Below are 13,458 nucleotides of genomic sequence, written 5' to 3' on the forward strand. Positions count from 1 at the left end.
TAGTGGTTTGGGGAGAATTCAGCTCATTTCACTAGTGGTCACTAATGCCTTTCTTTCCAATCACTCCTCCAGGCCCAAACCATTATATAATACATGTTGTAGCCTTTTGCATGTAGGTTATAACCTAAGCAAATAATCTTGTGGAATACTTTAACTTTTTATAATGCAAAATTTCAAATATATCCAAAAGTGAGGCACACTAGTGTGATGAAGCCCCATGTATTCCCATCACTCAGCTTCCACGTGACCAACTCATGGCCAATCTTATTCCATCTACACCCCTACACCCCTACCACTGGTATTATTTTGAAGCAAATTCATGAATAGTTTGCACTTCGATGGAGCAGTTAATAGAGGAGGCCACTTTTTCCCTAAAGCCGGCTTTGATTCTTCTCTTCCCAGCAGGAAGAAACCGTGATCCTTGAGACTCCCTAGCATTTTATTTCTACATTTCTTCTAGCACCAATCACGTCTTGTCTGGTATTATAGGTCTTTTGTACATCCTATCTTTCCTATTGAACCCTCAGTTCCTTGAAGGCAGGACTTAGGACTAATTCATCCAGCATTCAATAAATGCTTATTGAATGAAAGAAGAAATGTACAGAGATGGGCTACAATGACTAAAATCCAAATTCGGATCAAAATAGATACACATCCAGCACTGGGAATCAAAGAAACACATTTCTTCACCTTAGATTTGCTCCTTCTGTTTATAACTCATAAGTAGAGACCCTGAGTTTCTTCCAAACGCCAATACAATCTTTAGGGAAAATGGTTACCTTGAATTGGATGATAAAGGACTTAAATATGGTGAAAGATGTATTTGTTATCTACGATAATGTAGATAGAAGTGGTTTCTTGTAGCTATGCATTAATATAATACAAACTTGAAAACAGCGATCCATATCTTGCATGAAACAACAAAAGAAATTTGGGAAGGACAATTTTCTTCCACAGGGAAAGAAAATGGACTTTGGAGTTGGGCAGACTTGGCCGCAGAGCCCTGCCTTCAGCAAGTGACTTAACCTCTCCGACCCTTACCTTCCTAATCTATAAAAGTGGAAGGATTTTTTTCTTGCTTCACATGATTGTGAAGGATTAACTGGGATAGCATATATGAAATCTCCAGCACTGCCTGTCATATAGTTGGTGCCCTTATGCACTGGTAATAATATTAGCAACCACTTAAGAGTTTACTATATGCTGGTCCTGGATTAAGCAGGATACATGTATTATTCTAATTAACCTTCACAGTAACTTTGAGGACAGTTAATATTTCCATTTTGTTGATGAGAAAACCAAAGTCTAGAAACTTAAGTAACTTGCTCAAGGTCACATAAGTAATAAGAGGTAGAGCTGGGGTTTGGAGATTTAAACCTGGGTCTCTCTGACGCTAAAGAGGAATTCTTTGTAATTATTGTGCTGCCTGACTTTCTTTCATTAAAATTTCTTTGAAACTTTGTATAGAAAAGGGCCTTTCTTAAAACTTTAAGGAAAATACCTTTTCTTTTAACCACTTATTGCTGCTGTAATAGAACCTGAGAAATAAGCAGCTTTGAATAATTAGGAATTTTTGAAAGTGGGAGGGTTAATAACGGAAGGATGAACATTTGAAGACCACATTCACTTTTATTTTAAACACTTATAAGAATAGTGATTGTATAGAAAATTAATATATTTACTTAAGGGATGTATAATATGCAAAGTCTTTTTGTAACACTAATTCTAGCGATGTTGCAGAAAAATATACCTGAAGGCACAAGTTCCGTAAGACACCAACAGAAACAGCAGCATCAAAAATGTATAAAATTTACAAAATTTGGAAGATTTTAAGTGAAAAAGCTAGTAAAGTATTTAGTGCATGATATATAATGAACACGGAATAGATATTTGTTGGATAACATGAAGCATGAGTCATAAAACACCTAATATATTAAGTCACTCAGAATCTGAGACAGTGTCCAGTGCCTAATTAAGTCTTATGAAAACTTCTAAGAGTATATATTTTCTTTTTCTCTTTCTCGTTATTAGAAGTTCTGGCATTTCCTAAGTCTATTAGCTCCATTGGTTATCCCAGTACAAAAGCCTAGAAAGGCTTCCCTTGAAATATTCAAGTTGACTATTAGAGGTTGTCAACACTGTCCTCTCTGAATAAAAATATTTAAAGGGTTTGTTCTTCTAGGAAATGTAGTCCAGCTTGAAAATTCATCTTTAAGATTGAGCTGGAGTGGCTGTTCCCTACAACTCTCCACGTTCTGAACACAGATTTACTGTAGTAAAGAAAAATCTGAGTCAAATGTCTGAGGAACAGGGTGTGATTGAGCTAAAACTGCCAATTTTGTTACAGCATGTTTGGAAAAGTTGCCCCCAAACCGGCTGTCATGAGTACTTCTTAAATTAAAATGATTCTCACTGAATCTTTTGAAACTACATAGTTGATGTCCGAGAATCTCCCAGGAAAAGCCATTGTAAAGTCTCATGAGGACGGGAGCTTTGTCTGTGGCACTCACCTCTGCATGCTCAGGGCCTGGCACTTGGCAGGTGCCATAGATCTGTGTGGACTTGGGAATAAAGGGAAATTATTTATGCCACAGTTCAGCTATACCAGGAGCCTGGCTTTGTGCTTATTCTTACCGTTAAAGCTTTCCCTAAGTGAGCTCTAAAATTCCCAGATGTTATAGTAAACACTCCTCAGATAAGTTTGGGATAACAACCTTGATATGGTTCAAGTCATATGTGGCAAAGTTAAACGTGCCCTAGTATTGTTGCACCCTAAAACTCCCCATGGATTTGGAAGCTGGCAGAGATAAAGCAGACCCCAAGATGGTCTCAGCTGGACAAATGTTGAACAGAACAATTGCTGCCTCCAGTTGCTTTTGACACAAGTATTTGGTGGGGTGGGGAGCAGAGGAGGATAGTACGCTTGATATTCGTGGACAGGCTCTTTCTATTTTATCCTGCAGCCTTTGGAAGTTAATGATAATAAATTAATACTGTAGGGTCGTCAAGGTCAGACACCCTGTATCCTATGGGGCACCTGGACTTCCGATCCACTCAGATAAGGGGAAAGACAAAGGAGTAGTAGCCACCTGTCTTTATTAGAAATGGTGCTTGGTGCCCTGGTAGGGCTCTGCCAGTCTGCTTTGGCTTGCATGTAGGTTGGGCAACTCGCCACTAAGAGGTCCTCACGGGGAGAAAGGCTTAAGGGGGTGGGCAGCATGATAGAAGAATCACCAGATTGAAACACAAGTCTAAATATATTCATCTTGTCCTTGTCTCATCTTTAATGTAACCACTTGAGGAATTAAGTTGCTCCTGTATGTTAGGGTGCCTCAGTTTCCCTAAGTTTTGCTCTCTCCCAGTTTAGCCATGGGCAGAGAATACACTTCTACCCTAGGGGCTGCTGCTTGTAGAAGGAGATAATGCTCTTGCACACATTACTAAGCTCAGCGTGAAATTAGTCCCCAAAGGGAGGAGGCGTGACCAATGCGTGTCAGATGTTCAAGCTTTCTGCATGACTCCAGCCAGGGGCAGGGATGTGGCTATGGAGAAAATAGGGTTTGGGGAAACAAAGGAGCTTGAAGGCAACCAGAGTGCCAGGCTAACCCCACAGGATAAAATGCAAGGAGTCAGGAGTGGGATGGAGGGCGAGTGGGAGGCAGTGGAATAAAAGAGGGAGCGGAGATCTTTGCAAGCCATATATTAGAGGTCTTGTTAACTGGCCTGGCCACTCACCAGCAGTGTGACCTTGGGCAAGTTAACTTCCTGGGTCTCACTGTCCTCATTTGTAAAATGTCATCAGGTTGTTAAGAAGAGCAGATGAATACAGGGAAAACATTTTGGTTTGCACCTGCACCCTGCCCCCGCCTCAGAATGCTCAGTAAACATTAGCTCTTATTATCTGTAGCTCAGGTTTGCTTTTATGATTTGGTTTGATTAGTTGATCTACAGTTTGTACCAAGACAGGGTTATTTTGAAACACAGAGTTTCCACTCGGTATCACTTCATAGTTTGAGTAAACTCACGTACGCCTGTGCTGGGAAAGGTTGGAGATCTTTAAGAAATGTTCTTAAGAAGGATTACACCTGCCACTAGGTGTGAATTATTTGGCTAATTTAGTGTTACAACTAACAAAAAGAATGAAAAAAAAAAAGGCTTTCCTTACATCTTTCCTCACTTGGTAATATAATAGGAGACTTAGTGGCTCACTCTCTCACTTGTTCAAAAAAAAAAGGCAATTAAAGAACTTCACAAAACATTTGGTTGCAAAGCCTGAAAAGAGTGCACATCTCGAGAGCAGTTCCTTTCTTCTGCAGGAATACATTTTCATTAGGTCTTGGGTCAGCCTGTATCTAGGCTTTGGGAGAGTGTGCTGGCTTAAGGCAGACCTCTGTACCAATTTACAGTGGGATCTGATAAAAAAAGCCCACGAGAAGAAGAAAGAAGCTATGAGCTTCCAGATAACGACATGGTCAAGAATTCATAGGACTTGAAATTCTGATCTAGACCAGAATGTGCTTTTGACAAACACAGGGGAGAAATTATTGTAAATGTGCTATGCTAGGTGGCCCAGGAGGAGAAGTGGGACAAAAATGTAAAAAAATTTTTTTTAAAATTTTATTATTTAAATCCTGAGGTGAGGGGGAATCAACAAACTTTTAGGTTAATCTTTACTACCTACCTTACCAAGGAAGTCAAAACACTTGATACAAGGTCATTTTAGATGTAAAACAAGAATAACATGGAGGCATAATTATTATATACAAAACATAAATCACAGCAAACAGTGGGGAGAGGGATGGGCAAGATAGGTGATGGGGATTAAGAGGTATAAGCTACTAGGTATAAAATAAATAAGATTAAGGATATAATGTACAGCACAGGGAATACAGCAAATATTTTACAATAACTTTATATGGAGTATGATTTATAAAAATGTCAAACCACTATGTTGTACACCTGAAACTAATATAATATTGTAAATCAATTATAATTCAATTAAATTTTTAAAAAAATTACAGCAAACAAATTTTCATAGAGACTTAGCTAGTTCTGGTCAGGAGAAAATTTTTGGTGTATTTTCACTGGAGTTACCCTCATAGTGTAACCTAGGGGAGTTACACTAGTGTAACCTAGTAGTGGAGTTATTGGAAAGTCATTATTGTATAGTGGCTTCTATAATTAGTCTATGATTAATAGGTCCCTGACGGAAATTAACTCTGAGGAAAGCATCATAGGGAAACTCAGTTTTAATCTAGGGTTCTGCAAGTTCATACAATTGGCAGTGGCCTAAGGAGCAAAATGGGTTAACTGGTTAACTGAAGTGGGCTGTTACCAAATTGTTTGCATTCAACCTTAGTTTTCTTCTTATTAATAAAAAGGTAATGTGTTTTCAGGACAAATATTGTGAATGCTCCATAGCAGAAAAAATTAAAGTTATAAGTTAAATTGCCATAATTCATTAGGAGGGAAAGAATTAAAAGAGAAAGAAAAGCTGAACTTGATACTTTCAAGTTTAGTGTCAGAACCTTGAAGTCTGGATCTTGCCCATTTGTGACGGTGTAATCCTGAATAGGTAGGTAACTTAGTTTCCCTACATATGGCCTTGAGTAAATAACTTAATCTTTCTGGTATAAATTAGGAATACTTTATGAACATTTCATCAATGTCTACACAGCGAAAAATAAAAAAGTTATTGCTGATTGCTCGGTTTAGGTGCTCAGTGAAGACAGCAGAACCAGCCAAGACAAGTCTGAGACCTACTGCCCTTGACTTGCCTGCCTTGATTACTTACATGGCCTTAATTAGCCAGCTTGGTGCAGACTCCCTTTCACTTTGTACTCAGCAAATTTGACTGCAGAGTTGTTTTCCTCCCCTGTGAAAATGAGCAATGTTTATATTACTAAGATCTAAAAGAAAAATTTTAAAGATGACTAAAAACTAGAGCATGGAAAATTTTCATTTATTGAGCCTCCACTTTGTACTTTCTTGTATCACCCAAAGGGTGGCTCCTCACTCCGTTGGGTCACCTGCCTCTAGTTCAGTGGCTCTCAAACTTTTTTTTTTTTTTAGATGTTGGCGGTAGGAGTTTATTAATTAATTTATTTATTTTTGCTGTGTTGGGTCTTCATTTCTGTGCAAGGCCTTTCTCTAGTTGTGGCAAGCGGGGGCCACTCTTCATCGCGGTGCGCGGGCCTCTCACTATCGTGGCCTCTCTTGTTGCGGAGCACAGGCTCCAGACGCGCAGGCTCAGTAGTTGTGGCTCACGGGCCTAGTTGCTCCGCGGCATGCGGGATCTTCCCAGACCAGGGCTCGAACCCGTGTGCCCTGCATTAGCAGGCAGGTTCTCAACCACTGCGCCACCAGGGAAGCCCTCTCAAACTTTTTTTTTTTTTTTTGCGGTACGCGGGCCTCTCACTGCCGTGGCCTCCCCCGTTGAGGAGCACAGGCTCCGGACGCGCAGGCTCAGCGGCCATGGCTCACGGGCCCAGCCGCTCCACGGCATGTGGGATCTTCCCGGACCGGGGCACGAACCCGTGTCCCCTGCATCGGCAGGCGGACTCTCAGCCACTGTGCCACCAGGGAAGCCCCTCAAACTTTTTTAAAAAATAATTTTTATTGGAGTATAGCTGATTTACAATGTTGTGTTAGTTTCTGCTGTACAGCAAATCAGTTATACATATATCCATTCTTTTTTAGATTCTTTTCCCATATAGGTCATTACAGAGTATTGAATCGAGTTTCCTGTGTTATACAGTAGGTTCTTATTAGTTATCTATTTTCTATATAGTAGTGTGTATGAGTCAGTCCCAATCTCCGAATTTATCCCTCCCCGTCTTTCCCCCTTGGTAACCATAAGTTTTTCTACATCTAGGGGCTCTCAAACTTGACTAGCTTCAGACTCACCTCAAGGGCTTGTCAAAACAGATGGCTGGGCCCCACCCCCAGAGTTTCTGATTCACTGGGTCTGGAGTAGGACCTGAGAATTTGCCTTTCTAACAAGTTCCCAGTGACGCTGGTGCTGCTGTTCTTGGGACCACACTTTGACAACCACAAAGGGAACTGGCCTCCTGCCAGCTACTTAATTGTCCCCATAACACCCTCCCCTCCCCCCACCTTACCCCTAAGCCTTTCTCTCCTCCTTGGGCCCTTGCTTTCACCGCTGTAAGTAACCAGTGGGATCCCTGGCCTCTAGCTGCTCCCTCTGGGTGGCCCCTGCTGGGAGCTGACGTGAAGGAGTCTTACTTCCTCACAGCCCCTCTAATGCGTGACTCTTGATTTTTTAAATGAAAAGACAGACATAACTAGAGGGAATTACAAACATTAGTGGATAATGTGAAACTGAAGCTAAATGTGATTGTTCTAGTTCACAGAAGCTTGGGTTGAAAACCCCACCTCTGCCAACCGGTGATGGTGGCTCCATTACGATGGCCACTGTGGGCCATACTAGTGACTCCTACTTCCTGTCCTGGAAAAGACATTAGAGGTACCTGACTCGAGCCTGCTTATTCTGTACTGAGGAGTGAGATCCAGATGGGTGCCCTTCCTCTTCCTTTGCTGTAAGTTCAAGATTCTGTTTTTCTCCCAGATACTACTGGGATCTGTAAAGTCTCACTGTAGAGAAATCTTACAGGTCTGTCTGGGTTTAGGCTCCAGTTTTCTGAATAACTGAAGGAAACAAAGTGACCTTTTTGGCTTCCAAATATGAGGTTAAGGAGAGACTACAGAGGAGGCCTATAGGTTTATGAGAACTTCCCCACATTTTCAGGAACCTCACAGTGAGCTCCAAAACATTTTCCTATGGTTGCCACACGACCAACATGGAAACCAAGAAAGGAAACAAGGAAGCTAAGGGTGAGGTCTGGACAAAGATTTCCCTTTCCTTCTCGAGTTCCTCTTCTAGTAGAAGCAAGATCCAATGACATCAGCATCTTTGGTGAAAAGGAAGACAGAAGTGGAGGGTATACAGGGAGGGGATTAATAGTCTGGAGGCACCCGACCTAGCAAATCCAGCGTGGGTGTCCAGCATCTTAATTAGTGAAAGCACCATCTGAATGTGGCCTCAGTTGCAGGTTTGGGCCCAGATTCATCTGTGACTTGACCCAATTCAAATCAACAAGTAAACATTAAGCAATGATTATGTGTCAGGGAAGTGTTATGGGAAATAGAAAGAAAAGCATGACATGGATCCTGCTTTCAAGGAATCTATTATCTAGAAGGGGAGAGAAGAACTGTATACAAAAAACTAAGGTGCAAGACAGACTGTGACTCTCTGGGAGCCCTGGGCTACGGCTGCAAATGGGCTCCTGGCCATATCCTGTGCATCTGGGCCACTATCAGAAGGTTAGAGATGGCTGAAGTAGAGGCCTGTGCTAGGGAGTTGGTGGCAGTCAGTTAGGGGATTCGGTGCTAAAGAGGTTATTAGTTGACTGCAGAAGCAACTACATACTTCTACCTAGCTATTTGTGATAATTGAGGCCAATTTTCAATTTTAATCTATATATTTGCATCCCTAATTTTGGTGAGGCCACTCTTCCCACTCAGAAATCTGTGCTTGTAAATGACTAATTGTTGTTCTATCCACTTGAGTAGTTAAGCAACTAAATGACTGTATGTGCAAATTCAGGGGTTTGGAGACAAACACAACTGTGTTAGTGGTTGCATAACCCCAAGGTGAAAAGGGAAAATTAATAGGCAACCTGTGAAAATCATTACTAATGGTTTTCTTCTGAACTATCAAGAAATAAAATTACGTCTTGGTCTTTGGAACATGATAGATGGGGTAGACTATCAGACAAGGAACATAGCAATCTTCTGAGTAGCTGATGCCTTGTTATTTGAATCAGTAGAATCGGTATCAACAACAACAACAAAAATAAAACCAAACCATGAGATCCTGAATATTTTGAGGCCATTCCAATTTCAGTTTCAGTGGGTCTAGGGAGTTTGAAATTTTGTGTGGCTGAAATTGTTACGAGATCACCCAAAATTCATCATCCTCCTTCCATAATGGAACTGTTGCTGGGAGGTGGATTGAGGCCCAAAGAAAGATGAATCTTTGTGATCCCACAAAGATTCCTATGTTCCTGCAACCCTAGAACCACTTGCCTCTGCCTGCCCCCTCCTCCCTGATGGAATGCCACAGGAGAGGGATACCAGGAGGATGCAGACAGAGTAGAAACAAAGAAACATTTCCACTTCTCATTTTTGTATGAGGCTGTACCCTTTTACATGGCTGGACTCTTTTGGGAGTACTGGAAGAAAAGGGTAGGGTCATTTAGGAGCTCCAGGGCCCTTGGAGATAGGCATGTTGGGTGGGTATGTGGGATGGGATGTGGGAACTACAGGTAGAAAGGAAAGCTTGTGATGGAGCCAAAGTGATACAAATGCCCAGGGGCTCCAACTAGCTAATCCCCAGGCACCTCCAGCAGGGCACTCTTATCTCTCTTGCTCAGCATGATGGTTAGGCTCCTGAGAAGAAGTAATTTAAAAAAATAAAAGTGAATTTTGTCATAAGAAAAAAATGAAATCATGCTCCAGTAGGTTGAAAAAAAATCTGTCGGGCTTCCCTGGTGGCGCAGTTGTTGAGAGTCCGCCTGCCGATGCAGGGGACACGGGTTTCTGCCCCAGTCCGGGAGGATCCCACATGCCGCAGAGTGGCTGGGCCCGTGAGCCATGGCCGCTGAGCCTGCGTGTCCAGAGCCTGTGCTCCGCAGCGGGAGAGGCCACAGCAGTGAGGGGCCCGCATACCGCCAAAAAAAAAAAGAAAAGGTGCATGGTGACTAGGCCTGGGCTTAGATCCTCACTGCACAGGGTATTATATCACATTACCCCCACCAGCAACACTCCCAAATGACACCATCAGCTCCAATTCCAAAATATTTTGGTGGGCAAAACTAGTCTTATTATTCCAAAACTAGTCTTAATTTCTTCTTTGTTTTATTAAAAAATTAAAATAAATGTGTGAAAATTGGGAGATTGGAGTATTGTGTGAGTTGAAGCCTTGGCAACAGTGTGTAAAATCTATATCTGGGAATAGTTGAAACCAAGAGTTAGACTGTGCATTGCTTAGTATTACAGGCTTCAGTGTATTAAAGGAATATAAAATAAGTAGGTAACTTTTGCTTCTTCCTTGCACCTGAAACGTAGTTAGTAAAGAGTAAAGTAAAGTTCATACCAAAAAATACATCGGTTTGAAAATATAGCAGGAAAAGATTTATTTTTTTAAAGAAGCCAAATCTTGGTGTTAACAAAGCACAAGCATTGTGATTCAAACTTTATAATTTGTTGAAAGTGCTTTCACATTGGTATTACTATTATTTCTAGTCTATTTTCCCAGAAGAGCAAAATGAAGTTCAAGATGAGAGAACTGGCAGAACAGGAGGCCATAAAAGTGATGGAATGCCCAGAAGGCATATAAGAAACTAAATATTGATCTTTTTCTTTCAGCGAGGACTCTCAAGTTTCTAAGGATGTCATTACAGCTATGGTGGCGTTGGTTAATCTGATCTGCTATTCAGCTGTGGTCTTGCTCAGCACTGAAAGAACACTTTGTTCATGAGCTTCAGCTGACAACCAGAGAGTTCTCTAAAGCAAGGGTTATAGAGAGAACATTCCTTTCCATGTGTTATGTAAGATATTCAAGGTATGTAGGACTCCGAGGCAATGAATAAAACTTGTTTTAAAAAATGACACAACTAGCTAGTGGGAAGCAGCCGCATAGCAGAGGGAGATCAGCTCGGTGCTTTGTGACCACCTAGAGGGGTGGGAAAGGGCGGGTGGGAGGGAGGCTGAAGAGGGAGGGAATATGGGGATATATGTATATGTATAGCTGATTCACTTTGTTTTACAGCAGAAACACACCATTGTAAAGCAATTATACTCCAATTAAGATGTTAAAAAAAATGACACAACTTATACATTCAAATTACTTTTTATCCTTCAAAGAGTCATATTGGAAGACACATACTTATCCTAGCAAAGCACTGCTCAAAGCATTTTGGAATTTTTTGTTTTAGTGTTGCCTTTAGAGCCAGGGTTAGGGTTTGTGAACCGCTTAGGACTAAATACTTAGCATGTCACCTCAATTTTTAGCCATGACATGGAAGGTTGATTACTTGTTTTGCTTCTCCATAGACTTAACTCTAAATAACTTGGGATATTTTTTAAAAAAACAAATCTATTCATTTACCCATTGATTCATTTAATCAGTAAATATCCATTCAGTGTCCTGTGTGCCAGGCTACATGTTAAAAGTTGAGGATTCAGCGATGTACAAGACAGAAATAGTCCCTGCTCTGTTGAAGCTGACATAATAGGGAAGACAGACCACATCCATCCCCACAGCAACATGCTAACAAACAAATTTTAAAAATACTTGCCACTTGGGATAAGTGGTATAAAGGAAACAAGGGGCTGAGCTAGAGAAATAACAAGAAGAAAACAGTTTGTTAGATGGGAAAGGTGACATTTAAGCACAAATTCAGCCTCTAAAGATGTCTACTTGCCACCATTGGGAGTATTCAGATGAATACATTTTAATTTTGGAGAACAATTTTGAAGCCCGAGTGGGGGCACAGCCCACTTTCCCCACAGCAAATTTTCTTTCTGTAGGATATGAAAGTGTGACCCTAATCAAAGAAGTGGCTTCAAATGTGATACCTCAGTTACCATAAATAATCTGATAGCAAATAAGTTGTATCTCACTTGGCAGCCCTGACCAACTGATAACAGCCCTTTCTTTTTTTTTCTTTTGGATTAAACAAACATACACACAATTTTCTCCCCAGACGGTAGAGCTGTCTGACATCTCGACTGTCCCATTTGCAAGGCCCCAGGATCTTTAATCCTTCATCTACTGAGGCTCTCAGAGCCACCTGGGAGATGTCCTGGAGGTCCCCAATACTACAGAGGTAGTAGCACTTCATGCTATGTCCAGTACTTGCAGGACAGCATCAGCACCCTGTTTAGGTTCTCAAACACCTTCTCTAGGATGATGCCAATGGTCTTGAGAGAGATTCTGAGTCTGTGCCCTGGCTTCATGGGAAACCATGCTGAGAACCATTAATGATGTCTGCTAAGGGCTTGGAATGGGGTCACATAATGTCAGTTTGCCCATTATTGGAGATGTTAAGTTTGATCACTTAGGTTAAGCTGGTGTCTGACAGATTTCTCCATTGTACAGGCACCCTTCTTCCTAAAGAGTATTAAGAAATACTCTGTGGGGTAACATTCTGAGATTATGTCAATTTCCTGTTCTCCAACAATATTTCACTGCCAAATGACTTGCCCAAGTTCATAGCTAATAAGTCACAGAACTGTGACAGGAGTTCTATTTCTCCAACTCCCAGCCCTGACAACTTCCACTCCACTGTGCTGGTTCCATTCATTAGCATGTGAACATTTCAGGTAGGATATGAAGAAGTCAGGGTTTCTAAAGACTCTAAGATAATCTAGGTGCTATTTAGACCTTCATAGACCTTCATTAAATGCATTGAAAAATAAAAGTTTCACTAGAAACTCCTATTTTGTGGGAAATAATTAGATTTCCCTCAATGTGGCTAAGGAAGCAATAAATGGTAACACTGCTAGATAGATGAATTGTTGCTATTGCTATTCAAAAGGAACAGACAGATATTGTGGCCAATTCTCCTGCCCCCAAATATTCTTAAGCAGGTTTGGATCCTGTTTCCTCTGCCCTTCTTCACTTGGAATTTTTGTTTTTTGGCTGTGCTGCTCAGCTTGCGGGATCTTAGATCCCTGACCAGGGATCAAACCCGGCCCCGGCAGTGAAAGCACAGAGACCTAACCACTGCACTGCCAGGGAATTCCCTGCCCTTCTGCACTCTGAATACCAGTATAGATTTGTTGGATAAAAGACTCTGTGCTGAGTGTGAGTACCAGGATCTTTCCTTAGAATCATTAACTGTAACTATAAATCAGATGGATTTATGTTCATTTCATTTCTTAAACCACACTGTGGTGGTTTTTATATGAATTGAGTTCCTATTGTTGAGTCTTTCTAAACATCAGAAGCTGTCCCAAAGACTTCCTGTGGCAGTATAGTCCATGGGGTAATTGTATTAGGATAATAGGGTTGAAACATTTCATAATTTAATGAGTTCGTAGATTTCTTATTCCCAGAATTAAAAAAGAACCTCTATGAATGTCAAATTCCATAATTATCTGACAGAACAGAATTTGGCTCTATTTAACCAACTGGCATACTCTCCATAGATAACATGGCTTGATTAATATAAAGAGCCCATTTCCCACACCCCTCCACTCAGGCATCAGAAATTCATTAAATATAAAGCCTTACATAATTCTGTAAAGAAGCTCACTTCTCTGCAGTTTTTCTAGCTTCTAAATTAGATATTAAAGAAGAAATATCATTCTTTAGGTGCAGGCTTTCAGCTTTCCCTGAAATGGAGTGGCTGGTTATGGTCCAGCATACAA

General features: G+C 41.1%; 1 protein-coding gene across 3 annotated transcripts in view; it reads right to left on the reverse strand.

Moving 5' to 3' along the window:
• Positions 1–13,458, reverse strand: part of PELI1 (pellino E3 ubiquitin protein ligase 1) — a 153,616-nt gene that overhangs the window by 90,372 nt on the left and 49,786 nt on the right. Inside the window, exon 1 of one of the 3 annotated variants that reach the window (XM_082672123.1) lies at positions 5,795–5,876. The exons of the other annotated variants lie outside the window; for them this stretch is intronic. The gene's annotated coding sequence lies outside the window, so the exon portion shown is untranslated. Of the gene's footprint in view, positions 1–5,794; positions 5,877–13,458 lie in introns of those variants that run through there. 3 annotated transcript variants of the gene reach the window in all.

Source organism: Grampus griseus, assembly GCF_964374135.1.
Source record: "Grampus griseus genome assembly, chromosome: 15".
Lineage (NCBI taxonomy): Eukaryota > Metazoa > Chordata > Mammalia > Artiodactyla > Delphinidae > Grampus > Grampus griseus.